The following is a 23,149-nucleotide window of genomic DNA, read 5'->3' as shown; positions in this document are numbered from 1 at the left end:
GTGAGCAGGCTTAGCATTGGCTGCTTTGAGTAATTTCAGCAGGCTCTGGGACATAGGGGCTGTTCCTGGTTGTCTGGTTCCTGGCCCCAGGACAATTAGGGCATGGGGATATTGTCCCCCAGTGTGAGAGCTCAAACAGGGAGGGAGTCAGAAATGGGGACATCATCAGCTGTTCACGAAAGGGAACTGACTGGTCTCGAGCTGGGGCCCCTAGGCTGGGTCAGGACAGCACTTATAAAAGCCGTCCTCAGAGTGGAGCCTGCTAAGTGCTCTATGAGCCAGCTGCCATTCAGAGTAGCAATGGCATGGATGTTTTCGGCGTGCCACTTCTGGCTACATGTTGGGAACACATGTAGCGAGGAAACTTGTGCTGTTCTGCCAGTTCAGACGAGTGACCTAGCCCATGAAAAGGTGGTACCAGAGCTACTTAGAGACAAGCTCTCCAGAGGAAAGGGACTGGAAATATCTTAGCCATCTATAGCCCTGTGCCAGCATGTAGCTGTGCTGCTGGACAGGCCATGTGGAGAAGCCGCACGGAGGTGCTCTGAGATGCTTGGAGAAGGCCAGAGCCCAGCCGAGCCCAGCTTTCCAGCTATTCCTGCCCAGGCGCCAGACACATGACTCACCTGCCAAAGCAAGCGCCAGGTGCTGAGTGGCCCACTTGGTGAGGAAATGAACCCTCCTGCCAGTGCATGTCCTGCCCCAGTCGAGCCTTCAGATGATGGCAGCTTCACTGCAACCTCCTGGCCTGGAACCACCCCGCCAAGCTGCTCTTGGATGCTTAACCTTCAATGTCTGTTGTTTGGGGAAAAAAAAAAAGTGTTGCTCTCGCTTGGGAGGCTCACAGCCCGTTGGGAGAGAGGATGATGAGTAGGATACACAAAGGGCATAAAAGAGGAAGCCTCTTCTTCTGGACTGAGGCTGGGAAGAGAGTCCCAAGGCAGGTGGCACACATTCTGGTCCCTGAAGAATGAATGGGGGAGCGAACGTACCAAAGAAGAAGCAGAGGAAAGGCATTCCAGGGAGAGGGAACAACCTGTGCGGAGGCACAGAGGCATGAGGGCACATTGCAGAGACAACAGGCAGCTCATGTGGTTGGAGCAAAGGGGAAGTTCAAGAAGAGGCACGTAGAAAAGGCTTGCAGCCGGATGGTGGGCCTTTGGAAAGAATCTGGTCTTTATTCCATGGGCAGTGGAGGGCTGTTGAGGATGCCAGGCAAATCTGCTGGTACATTTAGTAGGCTATTTGTTGTTTTTCCAGAATGTTCTCTTTGTTACTTGTAGTTACTTAGAGGAACAAGAGCCCCAGGTATCACATAACCACAGAATGATAAAGCTGAGAGGGGCACATCTAGGTCAACCAGTGCCTATTTCCCCATTATATAGGAATGTCCTCAGAAATCATCTTTGCTCCACAAACACCTCTTCCCAAGCTAATGCTACCCATTCTTCAAGGTCTAAATCAAAGCCTCCTTTCTCCAGTAAATCTCCCAGGGTCGTCACTGTATCGTATACATCAAATCCTGCGGTGTGGACAGTGTCCCTGCCTCGTATCCTGACGTTCTACTGTCTCTTCACACAAGAGGCAAGTGTACCCCATAAAGCCCAGCATGTGCCATTCCCCTGCTCACAAAGCATCTGTCACAGATTGCTGCAGAAAGGGCTCCAAATTTGTTCACACTTCCCTGTATCTGTGTTATCCGGTAGACTCTTCCCTGGGGTAGGGACCTCCCCTTGAGTAGACTGGAGGTTTTTCCAGTTGTCTTGTTTTGGCCAATGGGACCATAAGAATGTGATATAAGAGATACATCTCGGGGCAGATGCCATAGGAATAGCTGGAGAGTGGCAGGGTTCAGGTGAGTCCATCCAGAAGGAGACAATAAGAAAGTCAGCAAATAAAGACAGTAAGACGACCTCGGCAGTGATAAATAGAATGAAGAACCCAACGGTGTGTTGTAGTAGAGAATTGTCGTGGGGGTGTGGGGGGCACTCGGAGGACGCCTTCCTGAGAAGGGAACATTTGAGCTGAGCCTCGAATGTCAAAGGGCGCCTGGTCTGGCGGGGGCGGAGGGCGGGGGAGGTGTGTCGTAGGAGAGAGAACAGAAGTTGCATAAGTCAGACAATATGGGCATCAGAAAGGAGGCTAAATGTGTCTTAAAAACAGAGAGAGTGAAGGGGAGACAATGGTATACCATTAGGCCTGAGAGGTTAGGAAGGTGCCAGAAAGAATACGGCTCCGAGGCCAGGAAGAGGAATTTTGAATAACTACTAAGTCATACCTAGTACATACCTAGTCGATAATGACTAGGAAATAACCAGGAGCTTCCAGGTTTCTAATTTCATGTCCTTTTCACAAAATCCTGATGGTTTGGTACTTATTATCCCACTTTATGCAGTTCCTGGCACAGATTAGGCATTCAGTCAATATTTGTTAAGAGAAGGAATGAAGGAATAAACAAATGAAAACAGGTATAAACTGAGGCACAAGCCCAGAGAGCCCCCTGTCTCTCTCGCTCTCTCTCTCTCTGAAATGCCCACAAAAGGGGTTGATAAAATAGTCATCCAAATATTGAAAAACTTCTTCAGACTCGCTTAATTGCAAAAGTTTCTTCATTCAAAATGATATCCTGACAGCAATAAATCTGAGAGAAAGAGAAGTAGCAAAATGTAGGATTTGATAGACTTTGAGTTAAATACAGCACAGCACCCCACAGCTCCCATTTAGCTAATTGTGGGTGGAATTATTTGAGCAAAACATTTTGTGCCTGCAAGCAACTGCAGGTGCAGGCAGAGAAGCTTGTCAGAATCTTGAGCCACATTTGGTCCTCAAAGTCCCCCCAGAAGTTGACACTGGTCCCCTTCCCTGGCGGTTCCCTCAGCCCCTGCTTTGATGGCTGAAACGTTGTGACACCTGTGAAATTTTTGGCGTGTGTATCCACTCAGGCAATTCCCTGCCTTCTTTCCTCTTCAGCAGATGCAAGAAAACAGCCGAATGCATCTCTTAACTTGTTATTTCAGGGACTTCATAGATCAAGACCAGAACTTAGAGAATCTTCTATCCATTGTACCACTCACTCATCCGCACCCCTTTTTTTAAAATTTCCAAGCACTGTGTGAGGCAGCAAAGATGGGCGAGGCTGTGAATAAAAAGTAGAGTGCTAAGGAGGGGAGATGCTAACTTCAGCATTAAGATCGGAGGAGATGTCCCTGGGGAAACACAAGTGGAACTGCGTTTGGAACACTAAATAGAAATTAACTATGCGTACCAGGTTAGTGTGGTAGGACATGGAGACCGTTCCAAACAGAGGGACATACAAAATCCTGGAGTGGGGAGGGCATGACTTGGAGAATTGGAAGACCAGTGTGGCGGGAGCACGGGAAGCTAAGGAGAACGTGTCAGAGATAAAGATTGAGAGGAAGCGCATCCATACAGGTATGTAGGTCATGTGAGGAGGGAAAAGCTGTATCTGAGGGGTGATGGAGTATTGGCTAGCTACTGCTGCAAAACAAATCACCCCACATCTCAATGGCTTAAAACAATAATCAACTGTAAGTCATGTGTTTATGGATCAGCTGGGAATGACTAATTCAAGTTGTGCTCACTGGTTCTTAGCTGTGTTCGGTTGATCATGGCTGAGCTCACCAGGATTTATCTGGGCTCCGTTGATCTTTTCTGGGCTCGGTTGATCTTATCTGTGCTCGATTGATCTTGCCTGGGCTCTCTCCTGTGCCTGCAGGTCAGCTGGGGCCTCTGCTCAGGGACTTGCTTGGCTCCTTGGCAGGAGCATCTTACCTGGGGAAGACTCATCACCCTGGGACCAGTGTACTAGCCCTGGAAAGTCCACTCTGTGATGGTGGCAGAAACATGAGTGGGCAGGCAGCCGCAGCCCGGGCTGCACTGTCACCGCCATCTCATCTTGTTGGACAAAGCAAATCCTATGGTCAGGCTCAGATTCAAGGCTTCGAAGAAGTACTTCGTTAGTGGGCGGAGCTGAGAGGTCACTTGGCACAGCGTGTGAGTACAGAGAGCGGTGAAGACTTGGGGTCATTCGTGTAACATGCCAGCAATGGGAAGTTCGTGGAGGAAGTCTTTAAGTAGGTGAAGGACATTGTCAGCCAAGGGAAATCTCCACAGCACTAAAAAGCTTCTCCCCGCAGGGCCTGAAAATGGCTCTGTCATATACCCTGAAACATAGCTCTCATTCTGAGCTTCCTCCCCACTCCAAACTCACACAGTCTTAACTCCTCCATTTTCAGCTTTCAAAACCATCGCCTCCATCACTACTCTGTTCTCCTTAGTTTCTATTCCTGTCACATCCTCCCTGAACTATCATAAGTGTCCTAACTAATATCCCTTTGGCGTCATCCCCTCTGATCGACCCTCCACATTGCCCTCGGAGAGCTTTTGTCTACGCTCTCCCACAAGATAAGGTTCCCCTCCTTGGCTTGGCATTCAAGGCCCTTCTTAAGATGGCGCCCACTTCCTCCTGCAGCCCGTGCTCCTCACCTCTGCCCCATAAGCACTGCGATCCAGACGTGACTGAGTCACTGTCTTCCCCCTTCACTCTGGTGTGGCTCTGCACCCCGGCACACTTTGAGTTCCTCTGCTTTTCCGCCTAGAATATCTCTGCCCCTGTTGTCCATCTGGAAAACCAACTTAGTGGTTATCACCCACTTGTATTTCTGTCCATCTTCCAGGTCAGAACTGTTGGCCCTTCTTCTCTGCTTCTCTTGACAGCAATGCCATAGTGAATGCAATTATTTGCTTCCAGCCCTGTCCCCTCTTACAGAGTTGGGGTGTCTGTCATTCCTGGACATGTGCAAGATAAACTGGGTGTAAGAAGACAGCTCTGAAACTTTACTTCTACTTATTTTGACTAGTACGCTTTCAGATTTTATGTTTCTTATGCGTGTGTTATAATATATTAGTGCAGGAGTATAAGAATATAATTTATAAATAATAAATTAAAATACTTATTGAAAACACATGCTCAAAAAATCTTGTATAGATTGCTGTCCCCAAGAAAAAAATGCTTGGAGACCACACTTCTCTACAATACACTCATTGATGGATGGTACTTCTGTATCAAAACCAGACTTGAAGTCACTAAGTTTTAAATGACAGCCGAAAGTACTAACTCCCCCAGGAGATTTCCACTACAAAGCTGAGCAAAACTGTCAGCTACAAAGTAGAGGGCCTTCCACCTCCCCAAGCCTGTCCTGACACGCGCAGCTAGCTACGGAGGGAGATTTTATGGGACACTGTGGTTTCCCCCACTGCCCCCCACTGGAGAGGCCGCCTGAGATCCACCTTCAGCAGTGCTCTTGTCTCTTTCTCTGCCAGTTGTCGTGGACAGATCAAGGGTTTGTATTCCTTAGAATCAACATAGATTATGCCTGGGGAAGGATCCCCGGAAAAGACCGAAGTAGGTTCTTCTTTTTATGATGTAAAGAATAGTTTTTTATTTAAGGAAGGCCCACAGTCTCTCTTTCTGATAAAGCCCAGCATGGCTGAGAGGAAGAGTCTGGACGTAGGCTGTTGGCTATGCAAATAATCCTAATTCAAAAGATTTTCCACACTTCCTGGTCATTAGATTGACCCTTTTATGGTTTCCAGATGTGGAAGTGATCACTTAAATGGCCTTGTCACTCTTACAAATGACTTTTACTCCATATAACAGCAAGAGCCCACTGCCTCAGAAACATAGTTTTTAACAATAACAACAATTGTTCAGCTTTTCCAAATATGCACTGTGTCCTGGGCACTCTGCTACATGCTTAATCCTTGCAGTGACCTTGACGTAGATGTTTCATCCTTCCCATTTGATAGACTAGAAAACTCCAGAGCCTCCATGGCTTGTCCAGGGCCATACAACTGCTTAGTCGTAGAGCTGGGTGTAGCGCCCAGGTCTGCCTTAACCTACAGTGAATACTTTCAACTATCTTGCTAAACTCAGTCCAAAAATAAACCAATTAATCCACATGAAGTGGTTGGAGAACATTAAGAACTTCTCTCTGTTCAAAAATTCTAAAATTACATGGAAAAATATTCTGAAATATTATGTAATGGATTCTGAAGTCACAGAACAATGCCTTTGTTTAGCAGCCACCGTTCTGGAAGCTGCATGCCTCGGCACCCAATCTCGTCAGCCAATATCCAAGGTTGCCCAAACAAATCACGTGCTGCTAAAACAAAAACAAAACCCCAGAAGTGCAGTGTGGTTACACCAAAAGGCTGCAGCGTCCCCACCATCAGGACACAGGTGACCGCTGCGCTTTCCTCTTTCCAGGTGTGGAAACGAATGTCTTAATCTGAGAAAATTTTTATAATTGCCAAAGATGACTGTTATAGCTTCCTTTTTTTAGAAACATGGGCTCATTTTTAGTAAAAAAAGATAAAAAGATTGCATAATGGCTAAGTGGAAATTCACAAGCAGGCAGGCAGCACACGTTGGACATTCTTTCTGCCGTAGAAAATAGGAATGAATGCACTAGGTTCATTACGTTTCCAGACGGGAGATAATTTTTATGGAGGTTAATCTAATTTTTTTTAACAAATTGTCCAGCAAATAAATATTTCCAGAGATTTCGTTATCCTAAAGAAGAAAGCAGAAAAGTCTTGATGGAGGATCTAATTTAAAAGGAGTGAGTGACAGGAGCAAAGATTATTCACCAGTAAGAGGAAAGTGCAAAAAATAGGAACTGATAAAGAGTTTGAGGACATGAGTATTTCTCCTTAATTTGTAAATTCTGCACAAATCTGGGCCATCCCCTTCTCCCTGACCATTCAGTTCCCAGCTGGCTCTTTCCTCACTGCCTGCCCCCACAATGGCATTTCCTGACATCCATCCTCAAAACCACTCTCTTTTCTCAGCCCTCTGCCCTTTGCAGGGACCCTGACCCCCACCTTCATTCCAGGTTTTCCACATACAAGGCGCCACGCCCTTTAGCTGGCACTTCTCTTCCACACTCCAGCCTCGGATTTCCACTTGTTCACTGAAAATGTTCACTTTGATTGATCCAACAAATGCCCTCAGTCATTTAACAAAGGACATTTTGAAAGCCTCGATGTGGCAGGCCTGCTTTTCGATGCTGCAGATACAGTGGTGAATGAGGCAGATAAAAACTCCCGCCTTGGTGGGGAGAGGCAGACAAAGTGCTACGTTCAAGGTGAAGCCGACGGAGATAACCGCTGAGCAGGGAAGGGAGTCAGGGAGCATTGAGGTAAGAGTGGCAGCTTTACAAATAATCAACAGTGAGGGCCTCGTGGAAAAGGTGGCATCTGAACGGAGACTGAAGGGGTGAGGGGCAAGATTAAGTCGCGTGGGACACATTCGGGTTTGAGAGCCTTGCAAGAAATGCAGGAGGAGATTCTTTTAGAAAGGAAGCAGTGGATGCATTTCAAGCATCCATATCAAGGAGCTCAGCAGAGAAGTTAGTCTGGAGACATTGGGTCTCACCAGGACCTCAAGTTCAATGAGCCAGAACCTGAACTCGTCCTCTGGGGGCGCAGCACGGCGTCTGTCAGTCCGAGAGTCGGTCTCCAGCAGCAAGCACGAGGCCTGGCTCGGGACTCACTGTGTGCCCGTTGCAGGGACCAATGGGCAGCTTCTCTGGGCTCTGGGCAAACCTGGGGGAGTAGGAGAGAGACCTTCTCCAAAGGATGAAACACTTGAGGGCAAACACTCTTCGTTCGGTGTCCCCCAGACACAGGCCCTGCGATAAGGGTCCGGGTGCACATCCTTAATGTGGCAGGGGAGTAAGGAAGTGAGGCTAGACTAGGAGCAGCTACTGAGATAGCCAGTGCTGAGAGAGAAGGGGGCACCTTGCCTGAGGGTGGGTGAGCCACTCCTGTCAGGCTTTGGCCCAGGGCTAATCCTAGAGGGCCGTCCTAATTCCCGGAGCTCCAGAAGCAAGAGAAAAGCCTCAGGCAGCTGGAAGATACATACTGAAAGGATAGGGGGCCAGCAATTACCGTGGGATAGGGTGTGACACCTACACTGACCACTACACACACATGAAAAAGCAAAACCAGTGTAGTGAGTCAGTGACAGCTCAGCCGAGATGGACCGTACCGAGGTCACTTCCTTAGGCTCAGTGCCCACCACGTGACATGGCTCAGCACATGTGTAAATAAACATCTGTTGAATAGATGTACAAAGTGCTACAGGAAATATGGAGGAGAGAGAACAACTATTTCCCACAACACTTTTGCCAGAGACTGGCTAGGGTCTTCCCGTTTCTCTTCCCTTCCTATACAGACCACATTTCCCAGCCTCCTTTGCAGGTAGGTGAGGCCATGTGACAGTTCCAGCCAGTGGGATGTGGTCAGAATGGATGTCACCATCTCTAGGCCTGGTCCCCTAGACCCTCCCAAATGCAATGCTCATGGCTTCTTATCTCTGCCTCAATGGAGAGAACTCTGAGGGCCTAGAGGGGAGGCTCAGCCAGAAGATGGAAGGGTCCCGGGTCCCTGAGTTTGCCACTTGGAGAACAGGGACACTCATCTTGGATATCTTTTGGGGGAAAAAAAAACAAAAACCCTAACTTTTATTGGGATAGGTCACTGAGCTTTTGGGACTGTTTGTCATAGCAGCTAGCCTATGCTAATACACATGTGCTCAGTAAATGTTTGTGAATGCATGGCTGGATGGGTGCTTATTGGAAGAGACGGTCTGTTTCATTCTGCTCGAAGTTGCAATGCTAGTGAGAAGCTGGATAACAGTGGGTCTCTGGCAATAGCTGAAAAGAGAGGTGAAATGACACAAATAACCAATTTCATTTCATTCCCAGGGTCGCCGGAGGCCAACCCTGCTATCATCCCCATAAAGCAACGCCTGTATTATTCAAATTTCTCCTGCAGAAATAGAAGCCCTGTTCCTTTTATCTTATCCCCAATAAAAATGGAAAAGATTTGGCCTCCTGCCCACATAAAATTACCTTTCATGCACTGGATGGTTATTATTAAGTCACCTCCTTCACCTCTCCTGAGTCCTCTTTGTATTTCATAAGTCAGTATAGAAACCAGCCTGGCAGTTTTAGCCCTTTGGGAAAATTAAGCAGCTTTGCAAGAGAATCAGCATTGCAGGAGAGTCAGGAGCTGGGGCTAAGTCTATGTGAAGTCAGTGGTTTCTTCTAGAGCTTTCTGGCTGATTTTCTCTTCTTTCTCGCTTCCTCCTTGAAGCGGGAAGGCTGAGGCAGGCCATAGCACAGAGATTTCCACGTGGAAGAATAGAGCTTAGAGAAGAAAGTATTGGACATTTAACTTTGTGCCAGGCACTTTACACTCGTAAGCTTCCTTGATTCTGGTAACAACTCTGGGAGTAGGTATAATTCCCGCTTAACAGATGGGGAAACTGAGTCAGAAACGGATGAAGTCACATGCAAAAGGTCACACAGCCAATATGTTGTGGGAGCCACAATTTGAACCCAACATGCTTCATTTCCACTATGACATATTATCCTGGTGCCTTGAGCTGGTTACTTATTATCACGGGTTGAGTTGTGTCCCCACAGAAGAGGTTAAGGTCGTAACGTCCAGAACCTGTGGCTGTGAGCTTATTTGGAAATCGGCTCTTTGCAGACGATCGAGTTAGGGTTTGAGGATGGGCCCTCATGCAATACGACCAGTATCATGAAATGAGGAAAATTGACACAGATGTGTACAGAGGGAAGCTCACGTGAAGACGGGAGACCACCCCCTACAAGCCAAGGAGAGCCTGAAGCTGCAAAAAGTTAGCAGAGGCACCTGGAACAGATCCTTCCTCTCAGCTCTCAGAAGGAAGCAGCCCTGCCAACACCTTGATTTCAGACTTCCGGCCCCAGAACCACGAGACAATAAACTGCTGCGGCTAAAGCCACCCAGTTTGTGGCATTTGTTACAGCAGCCCTAGGAAACGTGACACTTACCATCATGGAGTCTCAATGTTCTTATCTGTAAAGTGGGAAAGATGAGCAGTATCTCTTTTGAGACATTTCGGGGCCTGTTGAATGACAGAATGCATTTACAGCACGTAGCAGGGCTTAAGAAGTAGCGGTGGTCATTACTAACATAACTCTGTAGAAACACCCCCCCCATGACATTGCAGAAAAGCCACCCATGGTTTTGCCCTGCCCTCCACAGGGAGAACATTTCTTACTCTCGGGTGCTGCCTAATTTTCTGTGGAGTTTCTTTAGTAATGCGGTAGTAATTAACCAAACAAACAAGTAGTTATCTTACAGGTATGAATGAGGAATCAAAGAAAGCATCTATGTTAAAGTTCTTAGCAAGGTGACAATTTCTGTTCAGCTGTGAAGGGGCATGACTCTTTGCTCATGCGGTCCTACTTGTTGCTGATGAAATGTTTATGAAGCTGCGACCCAAGGGTCCAGTCTCCGAGCGGGGTCTCGGTCCAGCAGACACAGTCCAGCCACCAAAACCCGTCCTGGGTCTAACCCCGGTTCTTTACCTGTGTTCCTCTAGCGCCCTGCAGCACCTCCCGAAGTCCCCTTCCTGGCCCCATGTTCTGCAGCTTGTTCCCTGGCTTCCAGTTCCCACCTTCTCCAAAGAGCAGCTCCTTCTGCCCTTTTCCAGTCTGTTCTGTCTCCCTTGCTCCCTTTTCTCCCCATCCACATTCTGTTTTCCTTTTCCTGCCCTGACGTGTATGATAGAAGTGAAACCGGAAGCCAAGATGGAAGCGGGGAGGAAACCTTTAGTGGCAGGTGGAAGACGAAACACGGAGCCCACTTGTGGGTTAATCATTTTTGTCCCATTACAAGAAACGTGTCCCCATCAAGCCGTGCAGTGGGGCAGGGCTGATTCGTAAAAGGATAACATCAAAAGCACAGTCAGTGTGATCTGAACTGAAATCCCTGGCAAATGCTAGCTGGGCCTGGTGCTTGGCTTCTCTGAACCTCTGAACGCTTATCTGCACGATGAAGCCACAAATGCACATTTCACAGGATCTGCCGAGGATGAGATGCGATCCCTAAAGTAAATCACTTGGTAGTATCTCTCCATAGCCGACACAGGGTCACTATTAATAATAGCCACACGTTTATCAAACAAGCTTGACTGGAAGGATAATAACGGAATGCAAATTCAGTTGTATCAGTGGCGTCCCTTTAAATATATCCTTTAAGGGAAGTTCTTTCCCTGGCTCTGGGGAAAATTTAGGACAGGCTCCAAGATTTTTTTTAAACATTTATTTATTTAAGTGTGTTTTTCCAGGGCCCATCAGCTCCAAGTCAAGTAGTTGTTTCAATCTAGGTGTCGAGGGCGCAGCTCACTGGCACATGTGGGGATCGAACCAGCAACCTTGTTGTTGAGAGCACCGCGCTCTAACCAACTGAGCTAACCAGATACCCCAAGGCTCCAAGATTTTTTTCTGGTCATTCTTTGATGATAAAATTCCTTCCATCAATCTAATTGCCCGATCTTATTATAGTACTTAAAATGTCTAGTCCCAGGTACCAGTCATAAGTTCTCCCTCTCCTCCTCTGGCAGACTAGCCAGCTACAGTGGGAATAACAGGACAGGTTTCTTTCCTCTCGCCTGCTGGACGCTGCTCTCCCCCGTCCCCAGTCCTGCCGATCTAGCCTCGGCCCCTCTAGGATCGCAGCTAGTGGATAAGCCAGGGAGTCACAAAGGCGTCACCAGTCTCACAAAGCTTTGCCTTGGCTACTCTTTCCACCTGACTCTCTCATGCGGGAATTCTTCAGAACCCCCCGCCCCAGTCCTGTTTCTAGGTCAAGGTCTTTTCCCCAGCGCCTGACCTTCCATTTCCTAAGGGCTAAAGCCTGGAAACCCTAGCATGACTTTCAGGTACCCCGTGGGGGCCCCACACCACATTTCCTGGCTGATGCCTGCCTGTCCCCCATCACTGTGTCATGCCCACGGCAGCTTCGTGGACCATCCAGCTATTCCCAGAACAGGCTCTGCTCTTTTTCACACCCCAGGCTGCACGTTTGCAAATGTGGATCCTTCCACCTAGAACCCACTCCTTTCTCTCTTTCAACCAGCACAGGGCAGCCCTTCCGTGACACGAGGCAAAATGAAACACTCTATTAAAAAGAGGCCATTCCACCTAAGTGAGGCGATACTTACATTATTCAATACATAGTGTTAGGGCAGCTGGCTAGTCACTTGGGGAAAAATAATTGATGAGCGTTTCACACTTCAGTGGTGTGAAAAAGTTATTTAATTGTGGACTGTTTTGCTTTTCTTTGATTACTTGTGAAGCTGTATGTAGTTCTTATTCACTGTTTGGTTTTCATTTTTGTGACTTGCCTGCTTTTCTAATCAGAACTGATTATTAATTTCTTATCGACTGATAAGACATTAATTCTTCTTCTATCTGGTATGTGGTATGTCACAGGCCCACTGCTCTGCCCTCATTTTTTTTTTTAAGATTTTATTGGGGAATATTGGGGAACAGTGTGTTTCTCCAGGACCCATAAGCTCTAAGTCGTTGTCCTTCAATCTCACTGTGGAGGGCACAGCTCAGCTCCAAGTCCAGTCGCCATTTCAATCTTAGTTGCAGGGAGCACAGCTCACCATCCCATGCGGGAATTGAACCGGCAACCTTGTTGTTGAGAGCTTGCGCTCTAGCCAACTGAGCCATTTGGCCGCCCCTCCAGCAGCTCAGCGGCAGCTCGTTGTCTTCAATCTAATTGTGGAGGGCACAGCTCAGTGGTCCATGTTGGAATCGAACTGGCAAACCTGTTGTTCAGAGCTTGTGCTCTAATCAACTGAGCCATCTGGCCACCCCATCCACCCTCATTTTATGTATATTCATTTCAAATTTGCTTATGTCAGTGTTTAACAAACTACAGTTTTTAACTTTTATGTCACCAGATCCATTCATCTTTTTCTTCATGGCTTCTGGTTTTGATGTAAGGCTTAGAAAGTCCTTACCCAACTCGCGATTATACAAATATTCCTCTAAACTCTCATCTTGCACTTCAGTTACTTGCTTTTAATTTTTCAATTCATCAGAGACAAATTAAACTAAACCCTGCCAGGAAAATCATGCTTACCATACACACAGACCCCCATGTGACAGCAGAAAGCTCCAGTAGCAGGAGAAAACAGACCAATTAAGGGGACCAGGGGGGCTTCCCTAATCACAGTCAGGTGGGAAGTTATGGAATATGAAATCTGTCTTCCCTCTTCTATCATCCACGCCCCCAGCCCAGCTCCAGGAAGACCAGATCCATAGAACGGAGGAGAATGAGCTGTCCCAGAGGCAGGCCGCATGCCACCCTCCAGCTCCATGAAGAGAGAGGGGACCAGTCAAAGAAGAGACTGTGCCTCTTCTCATCTTCAGGTCCTCAAGTCACAGGTCTGGCATGAGATGTGTGTGCGAGATGATTCTGAATCAGACATTAGATCAGGGTTTTTAAACGGCCTGGACTATGTTTTAATAGCTGCAAATTATAGGGAGATTAGATCATCTTCCCAAAGTCTCTTCAAGGGATCTGATAGCCAGCAGGAAGGGAGGTTTAGAGCATGTTGAAGGTGGAACGATGTTATTTGTGTCCCTCCTTTAATTGATACTCCTTGAAAAAGAGGATACAGTGCAAAAACGCTGGAGTGTACCTCAAACTGTCCTCAAGGAAACAGGGACTTTTCTTCTCGGTAGTTATTAAACCAAAACACCAGGCTTCACTCTGATTGGGTCACTTGCCCACGCCTGGAACAACTACTGTTGCCAGGGGGAAACTTGCCCTGATTGGCTTGGGCTGGGTTCCTGCCTTCCCTGAGCCAATCACTGTGATGAGAAGAGTGCCTTAGTCCAATAAGGGTCCTCCCCTGGAGGAGGGCCGGGCTGATGGGAAAGGGGAGGGGCATGAATAGAATTCTTCCCTCCCCTTCTCTCTGGTCAATGAGGTGCCTCCGCCCTTCCTATTTCATTTTCACTCGATTTGAGGCTTGGCTCACAGTGGAGTTTCTAGCTGAAAGGCTGTTTAGGAAGTTGTTGATTTAATCAGTAGAGAGGCCAGCTATTTAGAAGCTAACAATCCGAAGAGACAGTTTCTTTCCCATCCAGATCCAGTAAGCCTGCCAAAGGAAGAGGCTGCCCGGAGTCCCTAAGCCTTTCTCCCCAGCTGACACCTGCAGGTAGCAGAGTCCTGCTCTAAGTGATAAGAAGAATTCACATTTGTAAACTCCTTTGCAATTTGCAAAGGGCTTCCACTTCCATTACGCCGTTTAATCAACGGGGGGTGCTGGGGGAGGATGCCGGTTTGAATGTTGTACTAAGGATGGAAAGAGAGGGTATGAGCATGTGCTGTGTGAGGCCAGGCTGCTTCAGGCTTAGGGGGAGCGTGTGCTTGGAGGGTTATTAGCAGCATGACAGTTTGTCTGCCAGGTGCCTGATTGTGTCTGCCCGCCTTCTTTTGCTAACTTACCCTCGATGTTCCTCTGGATGTCCAGGGTTCCCTACTGGATGCAGTCTGGGGTCTTCGTGAAACTGTTAACCAAGATGTGTACCCCTGCTGGCAGCAAATGACCTCTGACCTAAGGAAAGCTAACCTGGAGCTTAAACTCTGAATTTTGATCAGCATCACACAAAGAAGGGGACATTCTGACAATCCCTGACCTGGGTTCTGTAAGAGCCAGCGTTTCCCACGAGCTTCCTGTCCTGAAATCGGACCCCATGAGCACATACAGGACATGGTGTGTTGCTAGGCACGGTGCTGAAGGATCCCCCATGTCCTCTCGAGGTGAATCTCAGAGAGGCAGAGATGCATAGTCTCGTTAGAGACAAGAAGGGAAAACAAACAGAACAGAGCAACAAGGGCTAGAGACATGAACTGACAGTTCAATGCCAAGGCTGGCGCTCTCCTCCCACCAAAAAGCTGTCCTGGGCTTGTGTCCTCCAGTGCTGTCTCTCAGCCCTGCGACCCTCTTTATTGCTGTAAGCTCATTTGTAATGTTGCCGCTTTCATTCCTGATTTTAGTAATTTGAGTCTTCCTTTTTTTCTTGGTCTTTCTACTTAAATGTTTGCCAATTTTGTTAATCCTTTCAAAGAACCAACTTTCGGTTTCTTTGATTTTATTTATTATTGTTTTTCTATTCTCTATTTTGTGTATTCCTTACCTGATCTTTATTATTTCCTTCTTTCTGCTTGGTTTAGGTTTAGTTTGCTGTTGTCTTTCTAATTTCTTAAGGTGGAATGTTTATTGATTTGAGGTCTTTCTTAATTTTTAATACAGACAGTGTTACATATATATTGTTTTCCTTGCCATTATCTGTGAGAGGAAATTTAAATCGTTAAAGTTAAATTTGCTTAGATGCTTAGATAAATGATGACATACTCTAAAGTACCTCACTTTTCCTAAACTGGCATTTCTATAACCACTTGCTGAATACCAGTTAAAATTTCTGTAGAGGGAAGAAAGTCAAAGGGAAGAGAAAAAGTGAGTTGCCCCATCCCAGATGTATCAGCAGTGTACCCACCCCTGCTAGTTCGGCGTAAGCCCTTTCAGACAATTTAATAGCTTCTATAATAATGAAACAAATTAATAAGATAGTAAACTTCTGTTCCCTGCATCCCTTCATTTATACTTTGCAAAGACTAGTGTTACTTCTGTCCAGCTGTATTTCACCACAAGTTTAGTCAGAAGTTTTTTTTCCAGCAAAAGGGAAAAAGGAATAATATATTTCTGGATAGAAACTTTCTTGCTACTTTTATCCATATTTATAAGAGGATTTATGAATGTTATTTTCAGAGGGCTTTGGTGTCCCTCTCTCACTAAAGAAAAGCTGAGCAAGTCATTGTGTGCTGGGCTCCGTTGGAAAGGGTGTGATGGGCTCCGTTGGAAAGAGTGGGAAGACCTGGCATGCATCTTGGATTCTATGTGAAGAAGCGTCTCGGTTTACATACACTGACTTACTATGCCTCCAAATTGGAGCTAAAGATATACATCAAATAATTGTCATTGAGAGAACGCATATCTTTCCTGCTGTGCCACAAACATTTTTGGGCACTCACACACTTACTACCTCCCAGGCACGGTTCTCAGTGTTTCCATGCAGTGACTCACTTAACCTTTACAGCCACTCCGTAAACTGGGCACCATCCTGTCCTTGTGTTTTTAAGTGAAGACTGAACTGAGTGGTGATGTACATTCCCCAAGATCTGCCCACGAACGTGGCAGAGCAGGGATTCAAACCGGTCCGTCGGCACGTGGTCCTTGTTCTTTGACGCTGCACTGTCTGCTCTGGAGAGAGGCGGACCACAGGCGCAGGGCTGCTGCACTCAGGAAATGCAAGGAGCCCGGTTAAACTTGAAGTGCAGATAAATAAAAAATAAAGTTTTAGTATTAGTATGTCCCATGTACTATTTGGGATATACTTATACTGCACATTTTTTTAAAGTGTTAATCTGAAATTCAAATTTTAACTGGGAATGCTACATAGCTAGGTAGCCAAGTTTGGGGTTAGGAAACAAGGTGAGGGGTTGAGAATGCAAAGTGCGTTTTGTTGACCGAGGTTTACTACTTACCCTAGTCTCTGTAGGGTGTTTGGCAAAGAGTAACACCTACAAAGAACAACCAAAAATATATGTACATTGGTATTGAAAGCAGAACAGGTATCCCATGTTTCCTCCCTCTTCCCTCCTTTCCTCTTCACACACACACACACACACACACACACACACACACACACACACAATGCAGGGCTCCCTGGTAGAAACTGAACTGGAGAATGAAGCTCAGGACTGAGGCATAAGGTCTCCTGCTTCCCTCCTGCTTCTAAATCTTTGACCTTACAATAAGCCATGCTTACAAGTACGGGGTGGGAAGTGGGCTGGGGACAAAATGCTTCCACTTTAACCTGCAAATTCTTTATTAATTTTTGCCGAAAAGATATTAGCCTCTAATGTGGCAACTTTCCCCTCAACTCTAAAAGGCTGGCCTTATGGAATGAGCACCCTGCTAACGTGACCATCTCTTGACATGTTTTCTTTTTCAAAATCTGTAACTAAAGAGCATTGCCAGGCGGGATTATTTAGACAGCTCTCTGCACTTTAATATCTACTTAGTTAGTATTTCCTGCAGCTATGAGCTTACCCAGTACGAAAGATGTATTTTCTTTCTTCAAAATTGCTTCTTTTTGTTGTCGTTGTTTTCCTTATTTTTCATCTTTCTTTACTCCAAATGGATCCTTTGAGCTCCAAGAGAGAGGATTAGGCAAGACCTTGGAAGAGCCTGGCTCATTTCCTTAAACATGAGCTACGTACGTTCAAGACACATGCAGTGTCGACTCCAGAATGAGAATTCACGGAAGGAAAAGACTAGAGCTCACCTTCCAGTGGGACCCAAGCTCGCCCTCTGGCCCTGGAGTCAGGAAAACACCATTGATGTACCATAAACAGCAGAGGTTGTGGGGTTTGCAAATCACAGGAGGTGCCAGGGGACTCTGAAGGAGCATCATGGCCACAAGACGCTGGGGACACACGTGGCCTGCGTGGCTAGTTCCCTCCACCCACTCTCATCCGACTCTCTGCAACCCGTGCAGTTCCCCAAGCCCTTTAGTCAAGCTGCTTAACATGCCGTTGCATTCAGGGCGTGTATGGTTTGAAGATGGATGGGAAATATTTGGAACCAGCAAGAGCCAATCCCTTTCTGCTTGTGCGTAAGCAACATGCCCTTGGGTTGGAATAGTTCGACTATCTCCAGGGGACCTAATGCAAGACGTTCACTAAAAGTATCATGTCCAGTACAGTAGCCACTGGGCACATGTGGCTTTTGTGCACTTGACATGTGGCTCGTCCCCACTGAGGTGTGCTGTCAGCATAAATACACACCCCATTTTGAAGATTTTAATACGTAGGAAAAGAATGTAAAATATCTCAATAAGTTTATGTGAATTACATGTTGGGTACACTAGGTTACATATTAAAATTAATTTCACCAGTTCCTTTTTATTTTTAAAAATATGGCTACTGAAAATTTTCAAATTACACGTGTGGCCCCCATTTATGGCTTTTTTTAGATTTCTACTGGACAGTGCCACTCCAGGCTATGTGGCAAGGAGTGGAATTCCTAGGTCCTACGTGATTTCAGTCAGGGTTGCAAAAGGAGACAAGAAGAGCAGGGAGCAGTCAGCACCCAGAGGCCAGAAGAGGGTGCAGAGAAAGAGCTGTTCCCAGGACCTGGAGTGAGAACGGCAGAGGGGGGCTGCTGGGCGGAAGGCATGGTGGTTAATAGAGGAATGCAGCTGTCACCAAGCCATGCCCAGCAAAGGGACGGTGAGGGGACAGGGAAACGGCTGCCCCGCCCTCACCCCCAGACTACCTTCCCATCTGCCAGTGCTCAAACCAGCTGGAGATAACAAGGCTCCACACGGGTCAGACTCCCAGGCAGAGGACGGCGGGGAGGAGAGTGGAGCTGGGTCTGGAAAGGCAAGTGGAGAACGTATAAGGAGCGGACATTATCAGCTTTACTCCTTTGCTCCACAATCACAATGGTTTCCAAAGTGCTGAGCCAGACTCCCATTACACGTATGAGCACCTGCAGCTACGCATTGTGACCAGCATTTGGCATTGTGGGCTTTTTAAACTTGTTTTATCTGGCAGATGGGAAATAGCAAATCACTGATATTTTAATTTGCATGTCTCTGAGTACTAATGGAACTGAGTGGCCCTTCATATGCCTGTCGGCCGTTTGCTCTTCCTCTGTAATGAAATATCTGTTCATAACTCCTGCCTATTTTTAAATTGAATTTTTGTACTTTTGTTATTGATTTGTGAACAATTACATATTTTGGATAGCAATCCGTTATCATTATGTATGCTTCTCTCCATTTGTGGCTTCCATTTTCACTTTATTAAATTTTTTGGTTACAGATCTTAGTTTTAATACCATAGAGTTTATCAACCTTTTTCCTTTATAAGCTGTACTGTTAGTGTGTTATTTAACAATGTCATACTAATTCCAAGATCATAATATATTTTTTTCTAGTAATTACCCTGTTTCCCTGAAAATAAGACCTAGCTGGACAATCAACTCTAATATATCTTTTGGAGCAAAAATTAAATAAGACCCGGTATTATATTATATTATATTATATTATATTATATTATATTATATTATATTAGACCCGGTCTTATATTATAGTAAAAAAAGACCAAGTCTCATATTAATTTTTGCTCCGAAAGACACATTAGAGCTGATTGTCTGGCTAGGTCTTATTTTCAGGGAAACATGGTAATATAAGTTTAGTTGTGAAAAGTATAAAAACATAGAGATAAGTAAAAAATAAAAAGAAAAATGACCCATAATCCTATTACCAGAAATAACCACTGGTATTCGTTTTTCTAAGTCCTAATCTCACATTAAAAAAATTAATGTGGTACCCAAATAAGCCTGATGAAAAACAATCCGTGATGAGCATTGCATTCTTTCTAGTAATCTCCTGCCCAAATGTCCAATCTTGCAGTAGAAATATTCAATATTGACTAATTTTTATTTCTTTCCTCGAATTATTTTTCTTTTGCTCTAATAGCAACTTAGCTTTGCATTGCAAGCATGTCTCATGCTTCAGGCAGGAAGAAATGTTTGAGTCAAAGGTGAGTCAGAAGAAGACAGTCAAATACTGAGGCATGGCCTCAAGACATCAGATAACAGGAAAGGCTTCTTGAATGTACCGGGTGGAATCACAGGCCAAGCCTCCTGCCCAACTCCCATGCAGTTCTCCGAAAAGAAGCTTGACAGCATCTTGTTTACAACTACAGGGGATATTTCTCTTTGCTGTTGAATCAATCTGTCATTGTCGTGGCTACCCTGACTTGATTCCTCAAATGCAATGTCACTCTGTTCACTAGCAAAAGTCCATGCTCTGAGTGAGGTCATATCTGATCAAGCAGATGTCCCCGTTATCTACTGCTATGTAACACATCACTCCAACATTTAGTGACTTAAAACAACAGTTGTAGTCTTATCTCATGGTTTCTAAGGGTCAGGAATTCAGTAAGGGCTCAAGTGGGTGGTTCTGGCTCAGAGCCTCTCCTGTGGTTGCTGTTAGATCCATAAGTTGGACCCGTGCGGGGACTGAGGTGGTTGGGAGCTGACCAGGGAGGTATCTCTCTCTCTGTGTCTGTCTGTCTGTCTCTCTCTCTCCATGTATTTCCTGGGCCTCCCCATGTGGTCTCTGTGTGGGCTTTCTGACAGCAAGCTGGTCTCAGGACCACTGGACTGCTTTTCCATGGTACTTCAAGAGTGAGTGTCCCAGCAACTAAGGTGGAAGTTGCTTTGCCTTTTATCACCCAGTCTTAGTAATGTCACCATTGAAGAGTTGCAGAAGCCCATCCTATTTCAAGAGAAAAGCACAGAGACACTACTTTTCAATGGGAAGAATATAAAAGAGTTTGGAGATATGTTTTAAAACCACCACAGTCTGGATGGATGGATGGATGGATGGATACCAAAGGAGTTTAGTCAGGGAAGGGAAATGCCAGATTTTTATCAAATAATGAGCCCCTGGTTGCAAAAGGGGGAATAATTTTAGAGGAGAATGAAGTCTCGTTTGCCTGTAAACTTCAAAGCTTAGCTGTGATCTCTCCGCCTGACTCAGCGCAGTCTGGCTCTTGGCTCCCCAGTCTGCCTGCAGTGCGGTCCTTGGCTTTACAACTCCGCCACCTCGTGGCCACGGTGTGTATTCCGCAAGGGGTGAGGTCGACAACCCGGAGAGCACTACTTTAATTAAGAGAGCCCTTCCTGCAGCTCCAGTCTCCCCTGCGGGTTTGCGCCAAGGGTTCTTAACCTCGCAGTTACGGGATCTTCCCGGAAGGCACTTATTCAAATGCAGATGTGTTCCTTTGGAAAGATAAGCAGAAAGCGAAGGTCTTCTAAGTTACCAATAATTGACGTGGGGCAATAATTTGGGGGTGGACTTGAAGGACCCGATGTAGGGAGTGTCTAGGAGTACCAAGTGGGAATTCTAAGTGTAGAGCTGAGCATGACACCTTAGAGCCAAAATCATTGATTAAATGGGCATGTTCTGCTCTCCTTTTTAAAAATATGCAAATATACTGGCCCTGCTTTGTTCGCCAGGCTAGCAGGCTGCATCGACCCCGAGGGGCCGCCTTACCATCTCCTTCTGTCTTTACAATATTTCTCAGCATCTGCTCTGGGCCATCTCTGTGTGGGGTTATAGGAGGCAGGGAGACAGGGCACAGGATTTAGTTAGAAGGTTTAGATTCCAGCATCACCACTTCTCATCTCTGTGACCTTGGGCAGACCGCTTAACTTCTCTGAGACTCATTTTTCTCGTCTATGAAATAGGGAATAGTAACATCAGATATAATGGATATAGCTTTCCCCATTTCACAGCTGAGGAAATGACTCACAGAAGGGAAGGCACCACCGTGCCTGGAGATGGACAGGTAGAAAGTACCAGAACTGGCAGTCGTGCCCCGCCCCCCACACCCGAGGTCATGTCCTTGGTGCCCCGTTGTGCTGAATTAATGAGAGCAGCACGCGAAGAAATGGCTCGCATGCTGTCGTGTGCTGTCTTCTGGACACCACAGGCTTTCCTGCCTGTCACTGGTCCCCACAGCTACTTCCCCGCCCCGCCCCCACCTCCAGACCCACCTGGAGCTTGTTCCTTGAATTGGCCTCAGTTCAGCAAGAGCTGAAAGAATTTTCTAACTGCTTTGAGATCTCTAGGTGAAAGGACCTCTTAACACCGACACTTTGTGAAGACCCTCGTGTGAAGGTTGGATTCTGTGCCTTTTAAATTTGCTTGCCAAGCAAAGCTAAAGCGAGCAGCCCTGTTCTGGGACTTCTCATTTGTACGACCCAGATATTTCAGATCCTATTTATCGTCCCTCCGTTTCTGCATCCCCTTTCCTGCTGTTCTTCACACTTGCTCAGTTTGCTTGTTTGCAGTCGTTCGTATTATATTTTAAATCATTTCCATCAGTAATGAAATGTGGCGACGCACTGTTTTCCAGCCCAAATGCCCTTTTTTGTAAACCTTTGAGAATGCAAGGTAAAAATAATGTGCAAATTAACATTATCTGCTCCCCACACACAAGTTATAAACATGCTCTTGCTGGTACACAGTCCATACAAAATGACACTTCTGATTACAGCAAACTACCGCTTGAGCAACGTTCACCAAAGTGTCTACTTGTATGCATTTTTGTGGCACCCCGGTGGACACTACATTCTCCTTATCCGCGCTTCTCTCCATGGACACTTAGGTTGCTTCCATTCCTGGCTGTCGCACATGATGTTGCATGTGGGAGAGGAAGTGAGGCGTCCACACACACGTGGACTTCCACGCTTTCGCTGCGACATTCGGCTGTAGTTGAATGATATTTCCATGCTGCTGACTGAAGCGTTCGACTTTATCCCACGAGTGCAAACTACAAAAAAATCTTGTCACTGTTTCAGAAAGGAAGTTTAGGAAAGCAGATGTACATTTTTCTATATTTGTGTGTTTTTCGAGAATGAATAACAATAGGAAATTTTTATATTTTATTTCAATAAAATGTAGCACCTTAACTGTATTTACTTAAAAATATAAATACTGTAATTTTTTTGTGGATTTTTGACACACTTTTGAGAAACAAACAAAATCAGTTAATGCAGTGAAAGGGTTGAAGTGGGGGAATGGTTTCTTTGATTATTGTTTTCTTGCTTCTATAGGGCTGCCTTCTCTTTTTCAAGAGAAGCAAGATTGAAGGAGAAGTGAATGGAAATCCAAGGGGACCTGAGGTTTTAAGGGTGAAGATACTCATTCATTTAGCTGTGTGTGTTGTGGGCTTGCTGTCAGGGGTGCTCCTTTGGCGCGAGGACAGAGGGAACCAGGACAGACAAACGCTGTGTCTAAGGAACCGACGTCCAAGTGCAAAGGGACAGAAATGCACAGGCAGCTGGAAGGGAAACTACACGGGAGATGCAGTAAAGGCTGCGTGGGCTGGCTGTGCCTGGATTGTCTGTGGGGAGGCGACATCTGGGCTAAGAGCTGACGGATGCAAAGGAGCCAGTCGTGGAAAACCCAGGGGCAGAGAGTCCGAGGCTGGGGAGCGGCCAGCTGGGCCCCTACAGGCTGCCTGGCCCGTGGCCGGGATTCTTGCCAGGTGCCTGAGGCTGACCAGAACCTAAATGAACGGAGCAACCGCCCCACAGTCACTAGTGGCCGCACTGAAC

This window comes from Rhinolophus ferrumequinum, chromosome 24, assembly GCF_004115265.2.
Source record: "Rhinolophus ferrumequinum isolate MPI-CBG mRhiFer1 chromosome 24, mRhiFer1_v1.p, whole genome shotgun sequence".
NCBI lineage: Eukaryota > Metazoa > Chordata > Mammalia > Chiroptera > Rhinolophidae > Rhinolophus > Rhinolophus ferrumequinum.
This window is presented reverse-complemented; position numbering follows the sequence as displayed.